This window comes from Orcinus orca, chromosome X (genome assembly GCF_937001465.1).
Source record: "Orcinus orca chromosome X, mOrcOrc1.1, whole genome shotgun sequence".
Taxonomy (NCBI): Eukaryota; Metazoa; Chordata; class Mammalia; order Artiodactyla; family Delphinidae; genus Orcinus; species Orcinus orca.
This window is the reverse complement of record NC_064580.1, coordinates 15,723,768-15,742,405: the sequence shown is the minus strand read 5'-3', so window position 1 is coordinate 15,742,405 and position 18,638 is coordinate 15,723,768. Positions and strand designations below refer to the sequence as shown.

Below are 18,638 nucleotides of genomic sequence, written 5' to 3'. Positions count from 1 at the left end.
ATTTTGTGCGGAGAGATTTCTTTTGGAGCTATTTTTACGCCCTCCCCCTCCCCCCTGGTGCGACCTCCACCTGCGCAACCGCTTGGTCCGGGGCGAGGGGGATAGGGCAGAGGAGACCCCAAAATGCACTCTCGAAGACGCTCCCGAGCACGCTCCTGAGCACCCTGAAACCTGTGAGCAAATTATTTTACTCTCCAGGTTAATCTAGTTCCCGTTATCTCAAACCAGGGTTTAGAGGAACAACTAAATCCGGAATGTGGAGCTGGAGGGGAATGCGTGGCAAAAACCCACGGGAAAAAGAGAAAAGCTGTTTCAAGAACTATGCTGCAACCCGTGAAGGAATGGCTTTTCTCAAGCTGCTCTAACTAGCTGCTTTTTCCGTGCTCATCGAACTTGCTTGAGTTCTTAGGGAAGCGCCTGCCTTTTCGGTGCGTGGCGAGGGTGGGCGGTGGCCGAGAGTCGAAGTCGATGGCCAAGGGAAGCGAGTTCCCCTTGGATGAAACTTGACGCGGACCCTGGGTTCCCAATTGGGGGCCCACCACGGTCTTGGGTGCATGGGCTGCGACTGGCTTTTTTTTTTTTTTTTTTTTGGCGGGAGGGCAGATTGGGGCGGGGGGAAGATGAGGGAGAACTGCCTAGGGCTTTCCCCGAGCCGCAGAGTCTCATCGCTCGCCACCGCCCGCGCGGGCTTCCGGCTGAGCCCCGGGCTCGAGCCCCGCACGCGGCCGAGGTCAGAGGGCAAGCTTGCGGCAACCCCAGGGCACGCGGGCAGCGGGGCGGGGGGCGGGGCAGCGGTGGCGGTTGCGGGGCATGCGCGGCTCCGCGCGCGGCTTCTCAAACATGGCGGCGGCGGCGTGAGGACCTGTACCGGCTCGCTGGACCAGTGTGACAGAATTTCCCTCTTTTCGCCGACGAGACTCGAGGTGCGTGGCGACTCCAGGCCCCGTGAGTACCGGAGAGGCGCAGCTGTGGCGTCTGGGCTCCGGCCGTTGTCTGCGGGCGGGTGGGAGTCCTCGGCGGCGCGTCTCCCGCGCGGAACGCCCCCTCACCGCCCCGCGGGGTCCGGCCCGAGCTCGGCCCCGCACTCCGGTCACCCACTCTCGGTGGCGTCACCCTCGAGGTCAGAGCTCCCCTGCCCCTCGGCGGCCTCATCCCCAAGGCCGGGGCTCCCCTGCCCCATGTAGCGCTTTCCGCGACGCCCCTCACTCACCCGGGGCCCGGTCGCCGGACACCGGCCCATCCCGCCCGCGGCGTTCGGGTGCCGGGCCTCTCTTCCCCAGTCGTCCCCTTACCCGAATCTGGGACAGCACTCTCCAGAGCATCCTCCGGCCGTGGATGGGGCCGGGCTGGGGTCTCGGGACAGCGCGGGTGGGCGGCGGGGCTGAGGAGTAGGGATGACTTTGCGTGGTCTGGGCTGAAACGCGCCCGGGAGCCTTCCGGGGACTTGTGAGATAACTTTTGGAGTTTGGAGGTAAAACGTCAGTGCGGAAGGATGCGCCTGTGGCCGAGCGCGGGCTCGGGTCCCGGTGCCAGGTGTCCGTTGGACTCGCGGCCCGGGGCTCCGGGCGGTTGGGTGGGGGGCAGCGCCGGTGGCTCGCCCTCGGGGGAGAAGCGGGGCGGGAAGGCGTGGCCCGCCCTGGGGGTGGGGTGCGGGTGGCAGTGGGGGCCGGAGAGCCGGGCTCCAGCTCTTCCCAGGAGCGGAGAGGCGGCCGCCGTGCACTTGCGGCATGAGTGGGTCAAAGGACCACTGTTGCCTTCACTTTGAGATACCGTTCTCGCTTTTTCCACCTGGATATTGGTTGTGCTACACCCTAGTGTGAATCGCCAGGGGAAGAGCGAGTAGACGAATTTAATAGATTTTGCGTCTTGAGGTTATACGTTGCTTTGAGGGCTGAGCTGAAAATTCGCGCCGCCTTCCCCTCGCCCCCCCCCCCAAATGTTAGGGCAGCACAGGTATTTAGTTACAGGTTCCCGTTTAAGGTCTTGATTTTTTTAAAAAGAGGTTTTAATACGTTTGTCGTTCATTATAAAGTGTGATTTACAATTTGGTGTTAGCCTCTTCTTTGAAGAATTAGAAGATTAATATTTATGACGTACCTATAAAGTGACTTTAGGACAGACATCTCTAAAAGTGAATGGGTCGGTTTGGAGGGGAAAACTGAGGCAGGGAAAGTGAATACTTCCTTCTGATCATGTGATTTGCGAAATTATTGGAGATGGTTTTCTTCCCGAAAACAACTGCAGATGCTGCTGCATTTTTAATGCTCCCAGAGCTATTCATATTTCTAGTTTGGGGAAAGAGTATTATAAGATGTATAACATTTATGGAGTACAACTTCCTATGACAAGCAGTTGTATTATAACGATAGTTCATAGACTCATTTAATTTTTCTCAGTAACACTGCTTGGCAATGTTCTTCAGTAATGACAGTTCTGCCTTTCTTGCCATTCTTTTTTTAAATTACGCGTTAAATAATGTATTTCCAAGGATGAACGTTCTTTCACTATGTTTGTGGTTTTGTATATTTAGTGGCAGGAATGTGAAAATAGCTTTTGGAATTGAGTCCAATTGGGATTTTGAGAAAAGTTTGAGTTCTCACCTGATGCCTTGTATTTGTTTGGCTATGTCTTTATCCATATTCTTCAAAACAGTCGGATAGAATTTTTTATTTTTAATTTATTTTATTTATATATTTTTGGCCGTGTTGGGTCTTCGTTGCTGCGCACAGGCTTTCTCTATTTGCAGCGAGCGGGGGCTACTCTTCGTTGAGGTGCGCGGGCTTCTCATTGCGGTGGCTTCTCGTTGCGGAGCACGGGCTCTAGAGCGCAGGCTCAGTAGTTGAGGCACACGGGCTTAGTTGCTCCACGGCATGTGGGATCTTTCTGGGCCAGGGCTCGAACCCGTGTCCTCTGCATTGGCAGGCGGATTCTTAACCACTGCACCACCAGGGAAGCCCCTGGAGTCACTCTTCAAGAGGTGGTGTTTCTCATGAGGCAGTTGGTCAGTCTTTTTGATTTATGCTTCAGTCAGCACATTTTTATTAGCTATCTGTGCTGCCTGTAGTATGGGGTTCAGTTCAACCTACTGCTATGTGTGCTGGTTTCTGGGGTGTTTAAGGCTTCCCATTAGTAGTTTATTCCTGAAAATTTCAAGGTTATAGTTAAGAAAATCAATACGAATGTAGAACAAGTAGTCCTCTTATTTCAATGGCAAATTCAGGGAGTCAATGTTTTGGTCATAATTCTCTAAACAAAATTTGAGTGGAACTGTGAATTATTTCTGACTTATGTGATATTAACTTTGTGCCTTTTTGTTATGATTATGTTGATATAAAGATATATTTTTATGAGAGATTGTTTTCTGGGTCAAACAGGTAACATACTGGTTAGGCTTGAGAGAGAAAATGAATTACTGGTATAAATTGAAATCAGTATGGGCTCTGGATAGTGAGTTTTTAATGCTAAGTAACTTTACTTCTATGACCAAGAAGTTTAGGCTGTAACAAATATGAACTGATAATTTAGAGCACTTTCTGTTTTCAGAACGTTTCAGAAATCTCTCTGAGCTAAAAAATAACAAGGGTTATGATGGTCAGCTTTAAGCCAGATGTGACTCTCATTTTCTTTTGGGTTTGTTCCTTTTTAGCTGCCTGCCTGTTCCTCCCAGATGCTTCCTATCGCCCCTCTTCCTGCCCCTGTTCCCTTTGCTGTTGGTGTCTGTTTCCGCATCAGTGAAATGGTCAGGGTAATCCTGCACTCTCTCACTGAGAAATAATTGATGATAGTAAAGTGCCTTGAGAAGACTGAGTAAATGCCAAATTTTTTGAATGAAAATGATGTAGCCCCTTTTTCCACTTAAGGAAGGTCCAAATCCCAATTTTAGTTTGAGCTCTTGCAGGGTGGGGAGAAAGGGAGGGAGGAGGAAAACTTCACTTGAATATTTTACTGCCCCTCTGTTTGGGTTAATAGAAATGACTGTTGGAACTTTGGTAACTGGAACACTGGAGGATGCAAAGGATCCTCTGCTATTTGAGTTATTAGTCACCTCTAGTTTTTTTTTTTTTTTTGCCAGGTTACTCTGCTGCTTTTTTTCCCTTTAGGCCAGGGCAATTTTCATTCCAGTTGTGAATGGAAATCTGAGCTCATGTTCTCTATTAGGTCACCTCCCTGGGAGTCTCATTGTCTCCTCCTAGTAATATTCCTGGTTTTTAGGATGTATAAGATATGAACAAAGTGAACTCTGCTAACCATCAACGTTAGAGCCATGAGGCTATGGTATGAATATTGGTCTGCCATTGCCAGATATTTTGTACTTTGGAGTGAGCAAATCAAGTGCCCCTAAGAATTTAAGGAACATTATTAGTGTCTGAAAATTACTATATAATATCTTAGAATTTGAAGTGATTGATGATTTCAGGAACCAAAGATGTGGAAATTTTGAAAATGGCAAATGTTGGTCATTTTGAAAGGGAAAGTTTACCCTTCCTTGGCTTGGAGTCTTTTTTTGTTTTTGGCTGTGTTGGGTCTTAGTTGCTGCGCGCGGGCTTTCTCTAGTTGCCGAGGGCTTCTCATTGCGGTGGCTTCTCTTGTTGTGGAGCATGGGCTGTAGGGCGCGCGGACTCCAGTAGTTGTGGTGCGTGGGCTCAGTAGTTGTGGCTCATGGGCTTGGTTGCTCCGTGGCATGTGGGATCTTCCCGGACCAGGGCTCGAACCCGTGTCCCCTGCATTGGCAGGCAGATTCTTAACCACTGCGCCACCAGGTAAGTCCCGTCTTGGAGTCTTAATCTTTATAATCCTTTCGTCTTGGGGAAATAAATAAGAGAAACCACTGCTCTTAGATTCAAATAGGTTGGTATAATTTAGTGATAAGTTTTCCAGGCTCTAACTAATTTGAGCTTTGGTTACTCTAAGAGTAGAAATGACTTTACTGTAGCGATAACGTCTCATTTTTTAAAAAATAGCAGAGGTGACTTTTTTTTTTTTTTTTTTGCGGTACGCGGGCCTCTCACTGCTGTGGCCTCTCCCATTGCGGAGCACAGGCTCCGGACGCGCAGGCTCAGCGGCCATGGCTCACGGGCCTAGCCGCTCCGCGGCATGTGGGATCTTCCTGGACCGGGGCACGAACTGGTGTCCCCTGCATCGGCAGGCGGACTCTCAACCACTGCGCCACCAGGGAAGCCCGAGGTGACCATTCTTAAAGCATGATAACTTTAGAAAATTTCAGAAACCATCTAAGATTTGAAATATGCATATGTTGTTTGGTTTTCATGAGTAAGGCGTTTTTGCTTATTTTGTCTTTACGTTGTCTAATAAGTAAACCTTGGCTACCTTAGAAATAATAATACTTGTGATTTTTATGCTAAATGATTTCTACTAAACATATATTCCTAAACCTTTCTCTTACTTTTATTTTTTAGGCATGTGATGGAAAGGTTTTAGCTTAAGAAATGAGAATATCTTACTGTGTTAACAGTGAAAGATTTGAGGCTCCTATAAGCAGTTTATATGATGGTGCTGTTCAACTGAATTTCATACTTGTCTGACATAGACTAGGTGAATTCATTATTTAACCAAGGAGTTAAAAAAAAAAGATAAGCTTTGTATGAGTAATGAGCTGGGAAACATTTGAAGGTAGAGAGCATTTGACTACCTACTACTTGTGACCTGTGTTTATGGCTGTGGCTCTGCCCCTTCCTAAGTTTATAGGAGCAAATTGTTGTAAGAGCGGAAAGAGAGTACCCACCTTTTGTGGTAACATGCCATTGTAAACTTCTGGAGGGACAGATATATTGCAATTTTAGGGCGTATTTTGAGGATGCTTTCTTTTCTCAGGGGAAAGGTGGTGGAACTCTCTTCGCTTTTTGGGTTTAGAATACATATTTGATTTTTCTCGACCTCTGTTTCTCATAAGGATTAACTGGTGTTGAATTCCAGACAAACAGCTCCGTTTGCTTGGTATGTACCTTGTAACCTTGACATAGTCTTTTAAGCAAATGTATTGACAAACTTCTTTTAGTTTTAAATTAAGCAGTGAGTGAATCACATGCTTATTTTCTGCAGTTCTCTTGCCTCTCTGAATACAGTTGTAAACTTGTGCCCTTTGCTGTGAAACTGCCTTTTTTTTTTCTTTTGAAAGATGTTAAGTATAATTCGGAGTGTTTTCCAGTATACTTTAAAGTTATTTGAAAAGTAATGTTCATTATTCTCTTTATTTTTTATTAATTTGGTAGAATTTCATAAATCTGTTCAAATGAACTACATTGTCTTTGATGGTTACTAAAAGAATTAAACTATAGTACTCAATAATTTAAATACCTTTGTATATTGCTTGGCTTTAGATTAGAAACTCTGATTTGAGATTTTTTTGTGCTGAGGTTTTGAGAGGTTGTAGAAATGTTTAAATGGGTAATTTACTGACACCTGCCTCATGTTTTAAGCATTGTCAGGGATGTTTAGTTTTCTGGTCACTTCAGATTGTGGTTTATTGCATGCTTTTCTGTAATCTGTTGTCTAGCAGGGATTGTTGTTGTCATCATTTCCATTATTTCTTGTAGGGCCAGTGTTAGAAACTATAAATCTAGACTGCTGTGATAATAGGAACAGGCTGTAACCTGACCCAGTTCTTTTGTCAAAATGTCGCACCCGAGAGCTGCCTGTGGTAAATTGACATGCCCTGCTATTAACTTCAGTCCTCTGCAAATGTCGGTGGGCAACAGGTCTTTGGGCAATTAGCCTGTGGCCGTGCTTTAAAACCTTAGGAATTTACAACTATAAACTGGGATTTTGGCAACCCTTGACTTTTTTCATTTATCTGTTTTCTGAATGACTCACTTCTTAACTAAATGCATAGCATTCACATATATTGTTTTAAAATTGTAAGGGATTAATTATTTAACTTGGAGACTATAATTTATTTATTTGGCTGCTTTGGGTCTTCATTGCTGTGCGCAGGGTTTCTCTGGTTGCGGCGAGCGGGGGCTACTCTTCGTTGAGGTGCGCGGGCTTCTTATTGCAGTGGCTTCTCGTTGCAGAGCACAGGCTATAGGCGCGTGGGCTTCAGTAGTTGTGGCACGCGGGCTCAGTAGTTGTGGCATGCGGGCTCTAGAGTGCAGGCTCAGTAGTTGTGGTGCATGGGCTTAGTTGCTCCGCGGCATGTGGGATCTTTCTGGGCCAGGGCTCGAACCCGTGTCCCCTGCATTGGCAGGTGGATTCTTAACCACTGAGCCACCAGGGAAGCCCTGGAGACTATAATTTGTTAGATAAATTAAAATTTTTTTAAAATAGTTGTTTTCTTCTTGGGTTTGCTTTAACACAGAAAAAGATTAATTTCTAAGTCTTTGGGGGTAGACTTTACTAAAGCATAAGTAAAGTTGCTCCTCCAGAAGGCTTGATTTGATACATCCTCACTACTAAAAATGTTCATTCTTTTAAAAAAATATTTATATTTATTTATTTGGCTGCACTGGGTCTTAGTTGCGGTGTGCGGGATCTTTTAGTTGCAGCATGTAGGATCTAGTTCCCTGACCAGGGATTGAACCTCGGTCTCCTGCATTAGGAGCGCAGAGTCTTAACCACTGGACCACCAGGGAAGTCCCTAAAAATGTTCATTCTTAATATTGACTACTCACAGTTCAGAGATGGGATCTTATTTTTAAAAGTAATTACAACATTAGAATTTAGATTTTTTCTGATTATATTTATAAATATATCAGAAAATGGGGAAATTTGAATACTAAGTAAATAGAGTAGATGCTTGTGAAATCTTAAAATGATGAATCATGTCCAATTCAACAAGTTATGTATAGCTGTGCAATGGATATCCTACAGGTGTCCCTCTGTATCTGTGGGGTATTGGTTCCAGGACCCCCTCGGATACCAAAACCTATGGGTGCTCAAGTCCCTTATATAAAATGGGTTAGCACAATCGGCCCTCTGTATCTGTGGGTTCTACATCCATGGATACTGAGAGCCAACTGTATACACTTCTGTAAACCTGTTAAGATAATCATCTTACCAGGATCAAATTTTTAGTTAGAAGAGCCAGCTTCTCTTTGTCAAAGGAAAACATATAGCTATAATATATTTCAATTAAGTCAAGTGCTTTTGCATTTAGGTATAAATGTGAAGTACTTCTTGAAATGAAAGTAATAAACTATTTTCAAGTCAAAATGAAAAACTTAAAGGTGTTATTTTATGCAGTTAATTTAGACTTCTCTATCATTTTCTTGCATATTGACTGAGCAATAAAGAACTTTTTTGTTTGTTTTTCAAATTTGAAAACAGTGTCTTTATAACAAGATAGACTAAAAAAGAAAAAAGTTCTACCTGTGCTATTTCATCAATAGTTTGTGGTGAATTATGTGTGTGTATAACTTCAGTCACTTCTTTCAACCTTTTCTTTAAAACTACCAGCAGACATATATGTAAACCTCTTTTAGCCTTGAAACTTCTTATACTGTTGATTATGCTCAAGGGGATATAATGAAATATTTTTGCAGTTAAATTATTTTGTGTGTAGGGACTGTGTCTTTTCCTTTTTTTGTGAATATTGGTTTAAAGCGCATATTTTAGTTCAAACTGCTATGTAGTTGCAATTTATAAACTGAATTCTGGTACAGCATAGTATATCTAGATCTTCTCCCTGGAAAAATGCCTGTAATAATAACACATTTGTACTGGGGCCTGTCTTTTTGAGACTTCAAACATCCTAGAAATCAAATTCAGAGTAAGAAAGATGAAGGTGTATTAGATGTTGGGAAGGAGGGAGATGTGGGGACTGGGGGACTATCTCATATCTCACAGAACTTTCTCCTTGGCCCACCGATCTAGATTTGTGGGTAAACTAAGACAGCAGAGTAGACATTGCAGAAAAGAATGGAGAACAATGACAGCCAAAAGAAAACCTCACCAAAATTATTTTAAAAAACCACAATGTTCTGGGACTATATGGTTTAGGTATAAATATACTGTAGCACAACAGATTTACTCATTTTGCAAACATTTTGGGGGCCGTACTATGTGATAGACATGGTGGATAGACACTGCAGAATACAAAGGTGAACCAGACATAATACTGCCCCCAAAAGCTTATCTAGTAGGGGAGATAAGGCATGCACAGAAACACAACAGAAGCAATTTTAGCATAATGGCTTAGCATTCATGGACCTAGGTTTAAATCCAGCTGGGTAATAATTGTACAGGTCTTTGAGCTTCAACATCTTTAACTTTCAAATGGCCATTAATAACAGTATTAACCCTACAGGCTTGTAATAGGCTTTAGGTAAGAAAAATGACTATAAAGGCCCTAGTTGGGTACCAGACATTTAGCAAGAGGTCAGTAAGTGACAGCTCTTAGTATTTATTATTACCACTGCCAGCACCACCATCAGTAGACCCCAGGGACCATAATCTTTATTTTCTCCTGCCTTCAAGGATCCATTCTGTGCAGGGTACATGGTGTGTATGTCTCCTTACTTCTCCCTTTCAAAGCTTGAACAGTGTATTGTATCCCTGTCTTTTGGTGTCTGACAAACTTAGGTTTGAATCATTTTTCTTTCACTACCAGCTTTCCGAGCTTCTAGAATCAACAGAACTTGGTAACTGATAAGATATTGGGCAAAGGAGGAGGGGACTCAAAGATGACTTCTAATTCAGAAAAATTGGGAGTTTGTGATGTCTAGAATAGGAAGCAGAGGAAGAGGAGCTCATTTTGGAGGACAAAAGAGTTTTGTTTTTTTGTTTTTCTGTTTTCTGGCCGTGCTACTCGGCTTGTGGGATCTTAGTTCCCCAACCAGGGATTGAATCCAGGCCCCCTGCAGTGGAAACGTGGAGTCCTAACCACTGGACCACCACGTAATTCCCGAGTTTGATTTTTAAAAATATGTAGTATGTGAGGAGTTGTGAGGCATTCAGACTGATGTTCATTTGGCTAGAGTAGAAATTTTGGAGAGAGATTGGGACTAGAGGTGCTGATATAGGAGTTATGCACATAGGGATGTTGCATGAACCGTGGAATAGAACGAGATTCTAAAAATTTGTAGAATATAGAGGAAGAGACTGAGTGACTACAGAAGATCAATGGCTGGGACAGAAGGAGGAAGTAGACACAAAGAGATAATAGAGGTAGGACCACCAGGTCCTACCTACATATGAGGCTCAGAGAGGAGCGGTGTCTAAGATGAGGGTTGACGGACCTATCACAGAGGGTTCCTGAAATGTCAAGGGGAAGTAGGACTGAAACACTGTAATTGGGTTTGTTGTCTGGGGGGTAATTGGGGCCTTGGAAAGCAGTTATAGAAGTGAGGAGGTAGAGGCCAGATTGCAGGAAGTGAGGTAGCCCAGCAACTCTTTGTGTTATGGGTGTTATCATTATATTTATTACCCAAAACCCTGGTTATCAGGAAACGGTAGTCTGGTAAATGTATAATATAGTTGAGAATTTTTCTACACCGATAAAAAATTCAGTGTTGTCTCAATTTAAGGTCACTTTACTCTTTCAAAAAATGTGGATTTTAATGTCTGTCAAATGGGAGGTTGAGTGAACAAGTGAATAATGAATGCTTAAATTTGGACTTTATTCTCACCTATGGGACTTCTGTCTGGCACATATGGCAGCAAACCTTGCTGTTGCTGAGGGAACAAATTTATTTTTTTCAGTTTAGCATCTGTATTTTGTTTATTTTTATATTCTCTCAGGTTGAGATTCTGTAATTCCATCCATTTTATAACATCTGACTAATGGCCTGAAGTCGAAAAGGGCCCTGGGAAATTTCTTGCTAGTTCCTGTCCTTGTCAAAATGTTGCCCCTTATTGACTCTTCAGGTAGTGGTCTCTAATTAGAGACTCAAGGTGTATTACTTCATCTTCAAAACAAAACGCAATGGAAAGGCAAAAAGAAAAAAAAAGCAAACAAATAATGGAAGAGCCCTGTAATCTTAGAATTATGGACCCATTAACTTGCTAAATAGTCCTTTAAAACTGTCTTTCTCAAAAAAAATTGTAGAATTTTCTCCAGGATCAGATAAGAACAATAGGAGTTTTAGGTTTAATAATTTCACTTTAATCAGTGTTTTACATTGTTTAATCATACTGAGAAAATGCTTTAAAACAATGCAAGACTTTCAAAGCATTTGTTGATCTATTATCAGCCCTTACTTCTGTTATAAGATACAATCTGCAAAACAAATGGTTTTGTAAAAGACCCCAGTCTATCTATCCTTGTTCAAAGCCTGCTGGATACAACTACTAGGTTTAGTGTAACTGTGGTCTTGTGGTAAAGGAAATAAATGTCAATGTCAGACACTATAACCTACTACATTTTTGGGCTTATACTTGAATTTTTGGATTTATTTTTTAAAATATTTTTGAGCACAGTGGATGTGCCAAGAGCTGTTATGTGATTCAAACACACAGTACCAGGTAATCTTTATTATTATTATTTTAAAATATTTATTTATTTATTTGGCTGCGTCAGGTCTTCGTTCCGGCATGTGGGATCTTCGTTGCGGTGTGCCGGGATCTAGTTTTCCTGATCTAACCCGGGCTGCCTGCGTTGGGAGCGTGGAGTTTTAACTGCTGGACCACCAGGGAAGTCCCTGGATTTTTTTTTTTTTTTAATGCAGTGAAGTTGCTCCTTATATACATTTAGTGAAACAACTTCTCTTAGTGCTGGCAAAAATAAAACAAAGCTTTTAATTTTTCTCTCCCATGTAACATGGAGAACTACTTTGGGGGTCTTATTTGAGTTTTTCTTGAAGTGCTGAGGCAGTTCAAAGTATATTGAGAGCAAAGCTAAGCTTTTCTGTAGTTTCTTCTGCAGACCACCATTGTGGAAATGAGGTACGTCTTTATTTCTAAAAGGTCAGGCTCCTAATATTTTCCAGAAAGGTAATAGCTGTGCTGTCTGTGTATGTGGTATGTAAGTCTTAACTCCACAGTATATCTTTATTTGAAGCATTCTGAATTGATGCTATCCAGGGTTTACCAACAGATCATGGTGTAGTCCCTTAACTCCTATAATCTCTGTCCTTCTACTGCGACTGAAGGACATAGGTGAATTACATTGTAATGCTGGGGCATTATAACAGGGACAATGCAAATTTTATTTTTTCTCAAATTATAGTCAAAGATACTTCCTATTAAATTAGCCAGTATTCCTTTACATCAGAATCTGTACAAATTTCTCCTAGTATTCAGTCCTAGGAAAACGTCTATCTTTCCCATTCAATTTGTATGTGCTTTTTTTTTTTTTTGTTTTGGGTGCATTGGGTCTTCGTTGCTGCGCGCGGGCTTTCTCTAGTTGCGGCGAGCAGGGGCTACTCTTCGTTGCGGTGTGCGGGCTTCTCATTGAGGTGGCTTCTCTTGTTGTGGATTGCGGGCTCTAGGCACGTGGGCTTCAGTAGTTGTGGCTTGTGAGCGTAGTTGCTCTGTGGCATGTGGGATCTCCCCGGACCAGGGCTCGAACCCGTGTCCCCTGCATTAGCAGGCGGATTCTCAACCGCTGTACCACCAGGGAAGCCCACAAAGGCCATTTTAGTTCACAGAGAACCTAAAGCTATTTCCAATACTCACCAACCCTAAAGGAAATAATATATTCATGAATAATTATACCTCAGAGTCATCCGACATGGGGTGACATCAAGTTTTTTTTGGCTTTAGCTAGAATATATAGGCTTTCTGATAATGCTGGTTGGGAGATGGTGGCTGCTTTCTTTAGTAATTATATGTCTGGGCATTATATATATATATGTATATTACTGCTTAATTTAAGAGTGCCTTAAAGTTAGCATTTGTTTCTTTAAACAACACCTTTTTAGTTTATACTTTGGAAGAGAATAATGCTCAGGAATCAAAGTAGGAATGTAGTTCCACTTTACAATGTAATTAATGTTGTGTTAATGCTAAAACTCACTCACCTTGGGGTGTTGGGATGGGATAGAAAACAGTCTTTGAGCTTCCAGTTGTTCAGGATACTATGCTAGATGCTGTACCTATACTATCTCGTTTAATTTCATGACTACATTTAATTTCATGACCACACTATGAAGTGTAGATGGTATTAGCCTTAATTTACACATGGGAAAACCCAAGACTCAGGGAGATGAAGTAATTTGTAATGGCTTTAAGCACTAGAAATAATATTTCTGTGTAATTGTTATGGCTGCCAGTAACCATCACAGTAACCATATAATTTGTTAAAACTTATGTGATAAGCCAGGATTGCATATACAGAGCTTCTTAATAATATAACAACATTTAGGGATTATTTTTAAAAAACTGTCAGGGTACATTCCCCCCACAAATGAAAATAACTTTCTCTGATTATTTAATATATACCATTGTAAAGAATTCAAATCATACATAAAAATATAAGGAAGAAAATAAAGGTCACTTGAAATCTCACCACCCTGTGATGCAGAAAAGGAGGATCACCAAAATATTTTTGCATTACTTTATGCAAGCTTGTGCAAAATTTTATACAAATAGAATTATATCACACAAAATATATTTATAATGCCCTCTCCCCCACACACCCCATCATCTTTACCCTCCCAGGTAAGCCTTATTAACAGCCTAGTATATGTCCTATGTTTCTCTCCATGCTTAAATAATCTTTTACTCATATAATCCTATAGAGACCCGTATATACATTTAGAGTGAGATTTTAGTTACTAACAGAACCTTTGAGTACTTTTTTTTAAGTGCAAGGCTTTGTGCTAGCTGTGGGAGAGCTACAAGGAAGAGTAATTCTCAATCACTTTACAGTCTGTGAGGAGAGGTGAGTAGGTAAACAACTCGTATTATATAAGACTTGCTTCCATATCTGCTCCACAGCCTGGGAGCCCTGCCGGGGAGCTCCCAGAGGGCAGAGGCCTTGTCTTGTTGATTCTTATGGGCATAAACCCTTGACACATGGGATTATGCCCACATGTCTGTAAATAAATGTCTGTAACTAAAAGTCATGTGTTCAAGTAAAACAAAAAAGATTATTCTCTTTGCAGGTTTAAATGGATTAGCTTTTGTAGTTTTGAGAGCCCAGTAGAGAGACAGTTGGTATATTTACTTTGTTCCTTTGGAATGGAATTACCCATTTTCCCATCAGAGAGTTTGATTGGGCATTTTTCTAACAAGGAGGATGCTGTAATATTTTGCTGTACTGTTTTGTCTGTATAGTGCATGACACTTTGAAGTTTAAGATAGTTTAAGTAGTGATACTTTTTAAGACAGAACTCTATTTGCTCAAAAGTAAGTTTAAGCATTCACTTTGGTTGTACATTTGGTACATAAATTGAATGAGAATTTACACATTTGCATATGCCAAATATAGAACTTGGATAGTAGGAATATTGGAGAGAGTAGGAAATAAAATAAGTCTCCAGTGAAGTTTATGAATTTCAAAATATTTGAAAAGAAACAGTTTTATTAAAGGTTGGTGAATATTCACTCAGGTGTTCAGTTTGAATCTACCTGTGCGTAGTGCTGTTCTAGGTGGTGTGGAATATATATAAAGGAAATAAAACAGGGCAGGATCATATTCTCTTAAAGGGAAAACTATTTCATTTTACATTGGAATGATTGGTGCGGTGGAACATGGAAGCTACATGGCTCAAGAGGGAAGACAGTAAAGGCTGTTTATAGTGAAGAAGAGTGTTTAGGGCAAATGATTTTGACTTTATCGTGACCCTGCAAGAACTCTTAAATTACCACAGTGGACACAAGCTCACTTTTGATGATGTCTTCCTAAAAACTCACTGCACTGTAACACCATAATGACTGAAAGGGAAGGCTTATTGAATCACTGACTCATTTCCTAAAGAGTTTGGGTTCTTTTTTTATGTTGAAGTCTTTTTTTTGACATGACTTCAGACTTCATAAGAGTATATGTCTGCTCAGTGGTGCTGAATGACTATGATAATTGAAAAGGAAACGTTTCCAAACTCTGAAAGAGTTGATTTTGTCTAATATGGCTAATCTCAAACTAAAGGGGTCTGGAATTCTTTCTGTTTTTATCTAGGGATAAGTAGAATATTTGATTCTTTGGTCTGTGGTTCTACCTCTAAAGTAAGTGCTTTGGATTCCAAAACACTGGTTTTGAAGTTAAGAATATTTGCTTTGCATTTAACTCTAAGAAGGTTCTATTTTAATAGGAGTACTTATTTTACATTACCATCAACAATGAATGAGAGTTCCAGTTCCTCATCTTCACCAGCATTTGGTAGTGTTAGTCTTTTTAATTTTAGCCATTTATGTGGTGGTATATCATTGTGGCTTTAATTTGTGCTTCCCAGAATACTAATGATGTTGAACATCTTTTCACATGCTAGTTGGCCGTTTATGTATCTTTTTTATCGAAGTGATTGTCCAAATCTTTTGCCAATTATGTTTTTATTGGGCTCTGTTTGCCTTTTAAAATTGAGTTGTCAGAGTAGTTTGTATATTCTGGGTACAGATCTCTTATCAGATATGTGTTTTGCAGATATTTTCTCCAATCCTGTAGCTTATCCTTTTATTTTCTTAACAGTGTCATTTGAAGAGCAGTTGTTAGTTTTGAAGTCCAATTTATCATTTTTTGTTTTATGTGTTGTGCTTTTTTGTGTCATATCTAAGAAATCATTGCCTAACTCAAAGTCACAAGAGCTCTATGTTTTCCTCTAGAAATTTTATAGTTTTAGGCTTTACATTTACATTTATGATCTATCTCAAGGTAGCAGTTTTTGTCTGTTGTGAGGTGTTTTTTTTCTTTTTTTTAAATTGAAGTATAGTTGATTTACAATGCTGTGCCAATCTCTGCTGTACAGCAAAGTAACTCAGTTATACACATACAGACATTCTTTTTTTAATATTCTTTTCCATTATGTTTTTTTTTAAAGATGTTTTTGATGTGGACCATTTTTGTTTGTTTATTTAAATTTATTTGGCTGCGTCAGGTCTTAGTTGTGGTGCTCAGGCTTCTCTAGTTGCGGCGTGCGGGCTTAAGTTGCCCCACGGCATGTGGATCTTAGTTCCCCAACCAGGGATCAAACCCTCTTCCCCTGCATTGGAAGGCGGATTCTTAACCACTGGACCACCAGGGAAGTCTGTCCATTATGGTTTACCACAGGATATTGAATATAGTTCCCGTGCTATACAGTAGGACCCTGTTGTTTATCCATCCTATATAAGTAGTTTACATCTGCTAATCCCACACTCCCAGTGTGGCATTTTTTTTTCTTTATTGTTTTGGCCGCATCGGGTCTTAGATGTGGCATGTGGGATCTTCGTTGAGGCACGCGGGATCTTTTGTTGTGGCATGTAGGCACTTTGTTGCAGCGCGTGGACTTCTCTCTGGTTGTGGCGTGCAGGTTTTCTCTCTCTAGTTGTGGCGCGTGGGCTCTGTAGTTTGTGGCATGCGGACTCTCTCGTTGAGGTGGGCGAGCTCAGTAGTTATGGCCACGGGCTTAGTTGCCCCACGGCATGTGGGATCTTAGTTCCCCGACCAGGGATCGAACCCACGTGCCTTGCATTGGAAGGCGGATTCTTTACCACTAGACCACCAGGGAAGTCCCCAGCATTTGTTATTTGAAGACTTTTTAATGATGGCCATTCTTTTTTTTCCCCACCCAGCTTTATTGAGGTATAATTGACTAATAAAATTGTAGTATATTTAAAGTGCACAAAGTAATAATTTGATATTCATATATAGTGTGAAAGGATTTCCACAAGCAAATTAATTAACATATCCATCACCTCACATATTTCCTTTTTTTTTTTTTTTTAAGATTTCACATGTAAATAATACCATGTAGTATTTGTCTTTGGCTCATTTCATTTAGTATAATGCTCTCCAGGTTCATTTGTATTGTCACAAATGGCAAGGTTTCCTTCTTTTATAAGGTTAAATAATATTCCATTGGACATATACACACCACATTTTCTTTATCTGTTTATCTGTCGATGGACACTTAGGTGTTTCGATACCCTCACTATTGCAGATAATGCTGCAGTGAACATGGGAGTACAGTTATTTCCTTGAGATGATTTCGTTTCCAGTGATGGCCATTCTGACGGGTGTGAGGTGGTACCTCATTGTAGGTTTTTTTTTTTTGTATGTAGATATGTTCTAGCACCATTTGTTGAAAAAATAAGCAAAAAACCAAAACCATCCTTTGTCCACTGAATTACCTTGGCGCTTTGTTGAAAATCTATTGACCGTATATAGGTGCACCTTTCAGGACTCTCTGTTCTGTTCCATTGATCTGTATGTCTGCTCTGATGCCAATACTACTCCATCTTGATTAAACAGTACCTTTGGATAAACAGAAAATTTAATCATGGTTAAATCCAGTTTCTCTTGTGATTAGTGCATTTTTATCCCTATCCAAGTAATCTTCCAACTTGTGAACATGATACATGGATTTCTTTATTTAGGTCTTCAGGAAAAGTGTGTGTATGTGTATAGAGCATATACACATGTATATGTATATATACATGTATATATGTGTATAGAGTCACTTTGCTGTAGAGCAGAAACTAACACAACATTGTAAATCAACTATACTTCAATTTAAAAAAAGATAAAAAAGATTTGGTTTTAATTATTTCTAAACATATATTTTCACCTTCTAGGATTTACAAAATCACTTACTCAACTAATGGGAGGAATTGATACCAGTTGAGATTCAGAACTCAGTTATGAGTTAGAGATTTTAGAGAAGGACATAGGAACCTGGGTATATCTTCTATGTGTGACCCATCCCTGAGTTTTTTTGAACTGAATCCCTTTGTGTAGTAATGGGACTTAACTTTAATGTAATTCACAGCTTTTTACTTTCTGACTAGAGTTGGTTAAGTGCCTTTGTTCCCTACCTGGATTACAGCTCGTCTCCCTTTACTTTCTGCTTCGATTCAGCACTCTCTATATATTTCACTTTTTCTTTTGCTGCTAGGCTATAGTCCTTAATTGACAGCATCTTCCCAGTGGTATCAAATAGCCAATCCATTTAATTATTTCAGTCTGACTTTCAGAGGAGAAGTCTGGGAAGGAAAGGTAATGCTTTGCAAGACATCTGTGTATGGGTGGCTCCTGAGAGACTATAGAGGGAGATGAGAGCCCAGAAGGAATCTGAGCAACTCCAGCATTTCATAATCAAGTAGAGGAGGCAGGCTCTTCTTTAGTGTCCACTCATTTTGTACCTTCAGCCTGAAATTCCTCTCTCATTCTTCTCTGTTCATTGAAATGCTCACCTTTAAAGTACCAGTTTACCTACCATTTCCTCTGAGAAGGCTTCTTATATATTCTCAGTTCACAGTACCTCCTAACTTCCCAAAGAACCTGTATTTTATCCTGCTTTGTTAGATAATTATTTATTTATCTGATCTGATAATTAAATCTGATCTTTTTTTCTATGAGTTTGTTTCTTTGTTTTTAAAGTGTAATTGACCTACAACACTATGTTAGTTCCTGTTACACAACATAGTGATTTCATATTTCTGTACATTTCAAAATGATTACCACGGTAAGTCTAGTTACAATTATGATCTGTTACCATACAAAGATATTACATAATTATTGACTGTGTTCCCCACACTGTACATTTCATACCTCTGACTCATTTTTTGTAGCTGAAAGTTTGAGCCTCTTAATCTCCCTCACCTTTCTT

The 18,638-nt window shown here is 40.8% G+C and overlaps 1 protein-coding gene across 3 annotated transcripts in view; it reads left to right on the top strand.

The window, feature by feature from the left end:
- Nucleotides 1–794: 794 nt before the first annotated feature.
- The window catches only part of SCML2 (Scm polycomb group protein like 2), an 88,981-nt gene continuing 71,137 nt past the window's right edge, over nucleotides 795–18,638 (top strand). For 2 of the 3 annotated variants that reach the window (XM_004269640.3, XM_049704727.1), the window contains exon 1: nucleotides 795–923. The gene's annotated coding sequence lies outside the window, so the exon portion shown is untranslated. Of the gene's footprint in view, nucleotides 946–18,638 lie in introns of all 3 variants that reach the window. The other variant, XM_033427881.2, reaches the window with a different exon arrangement.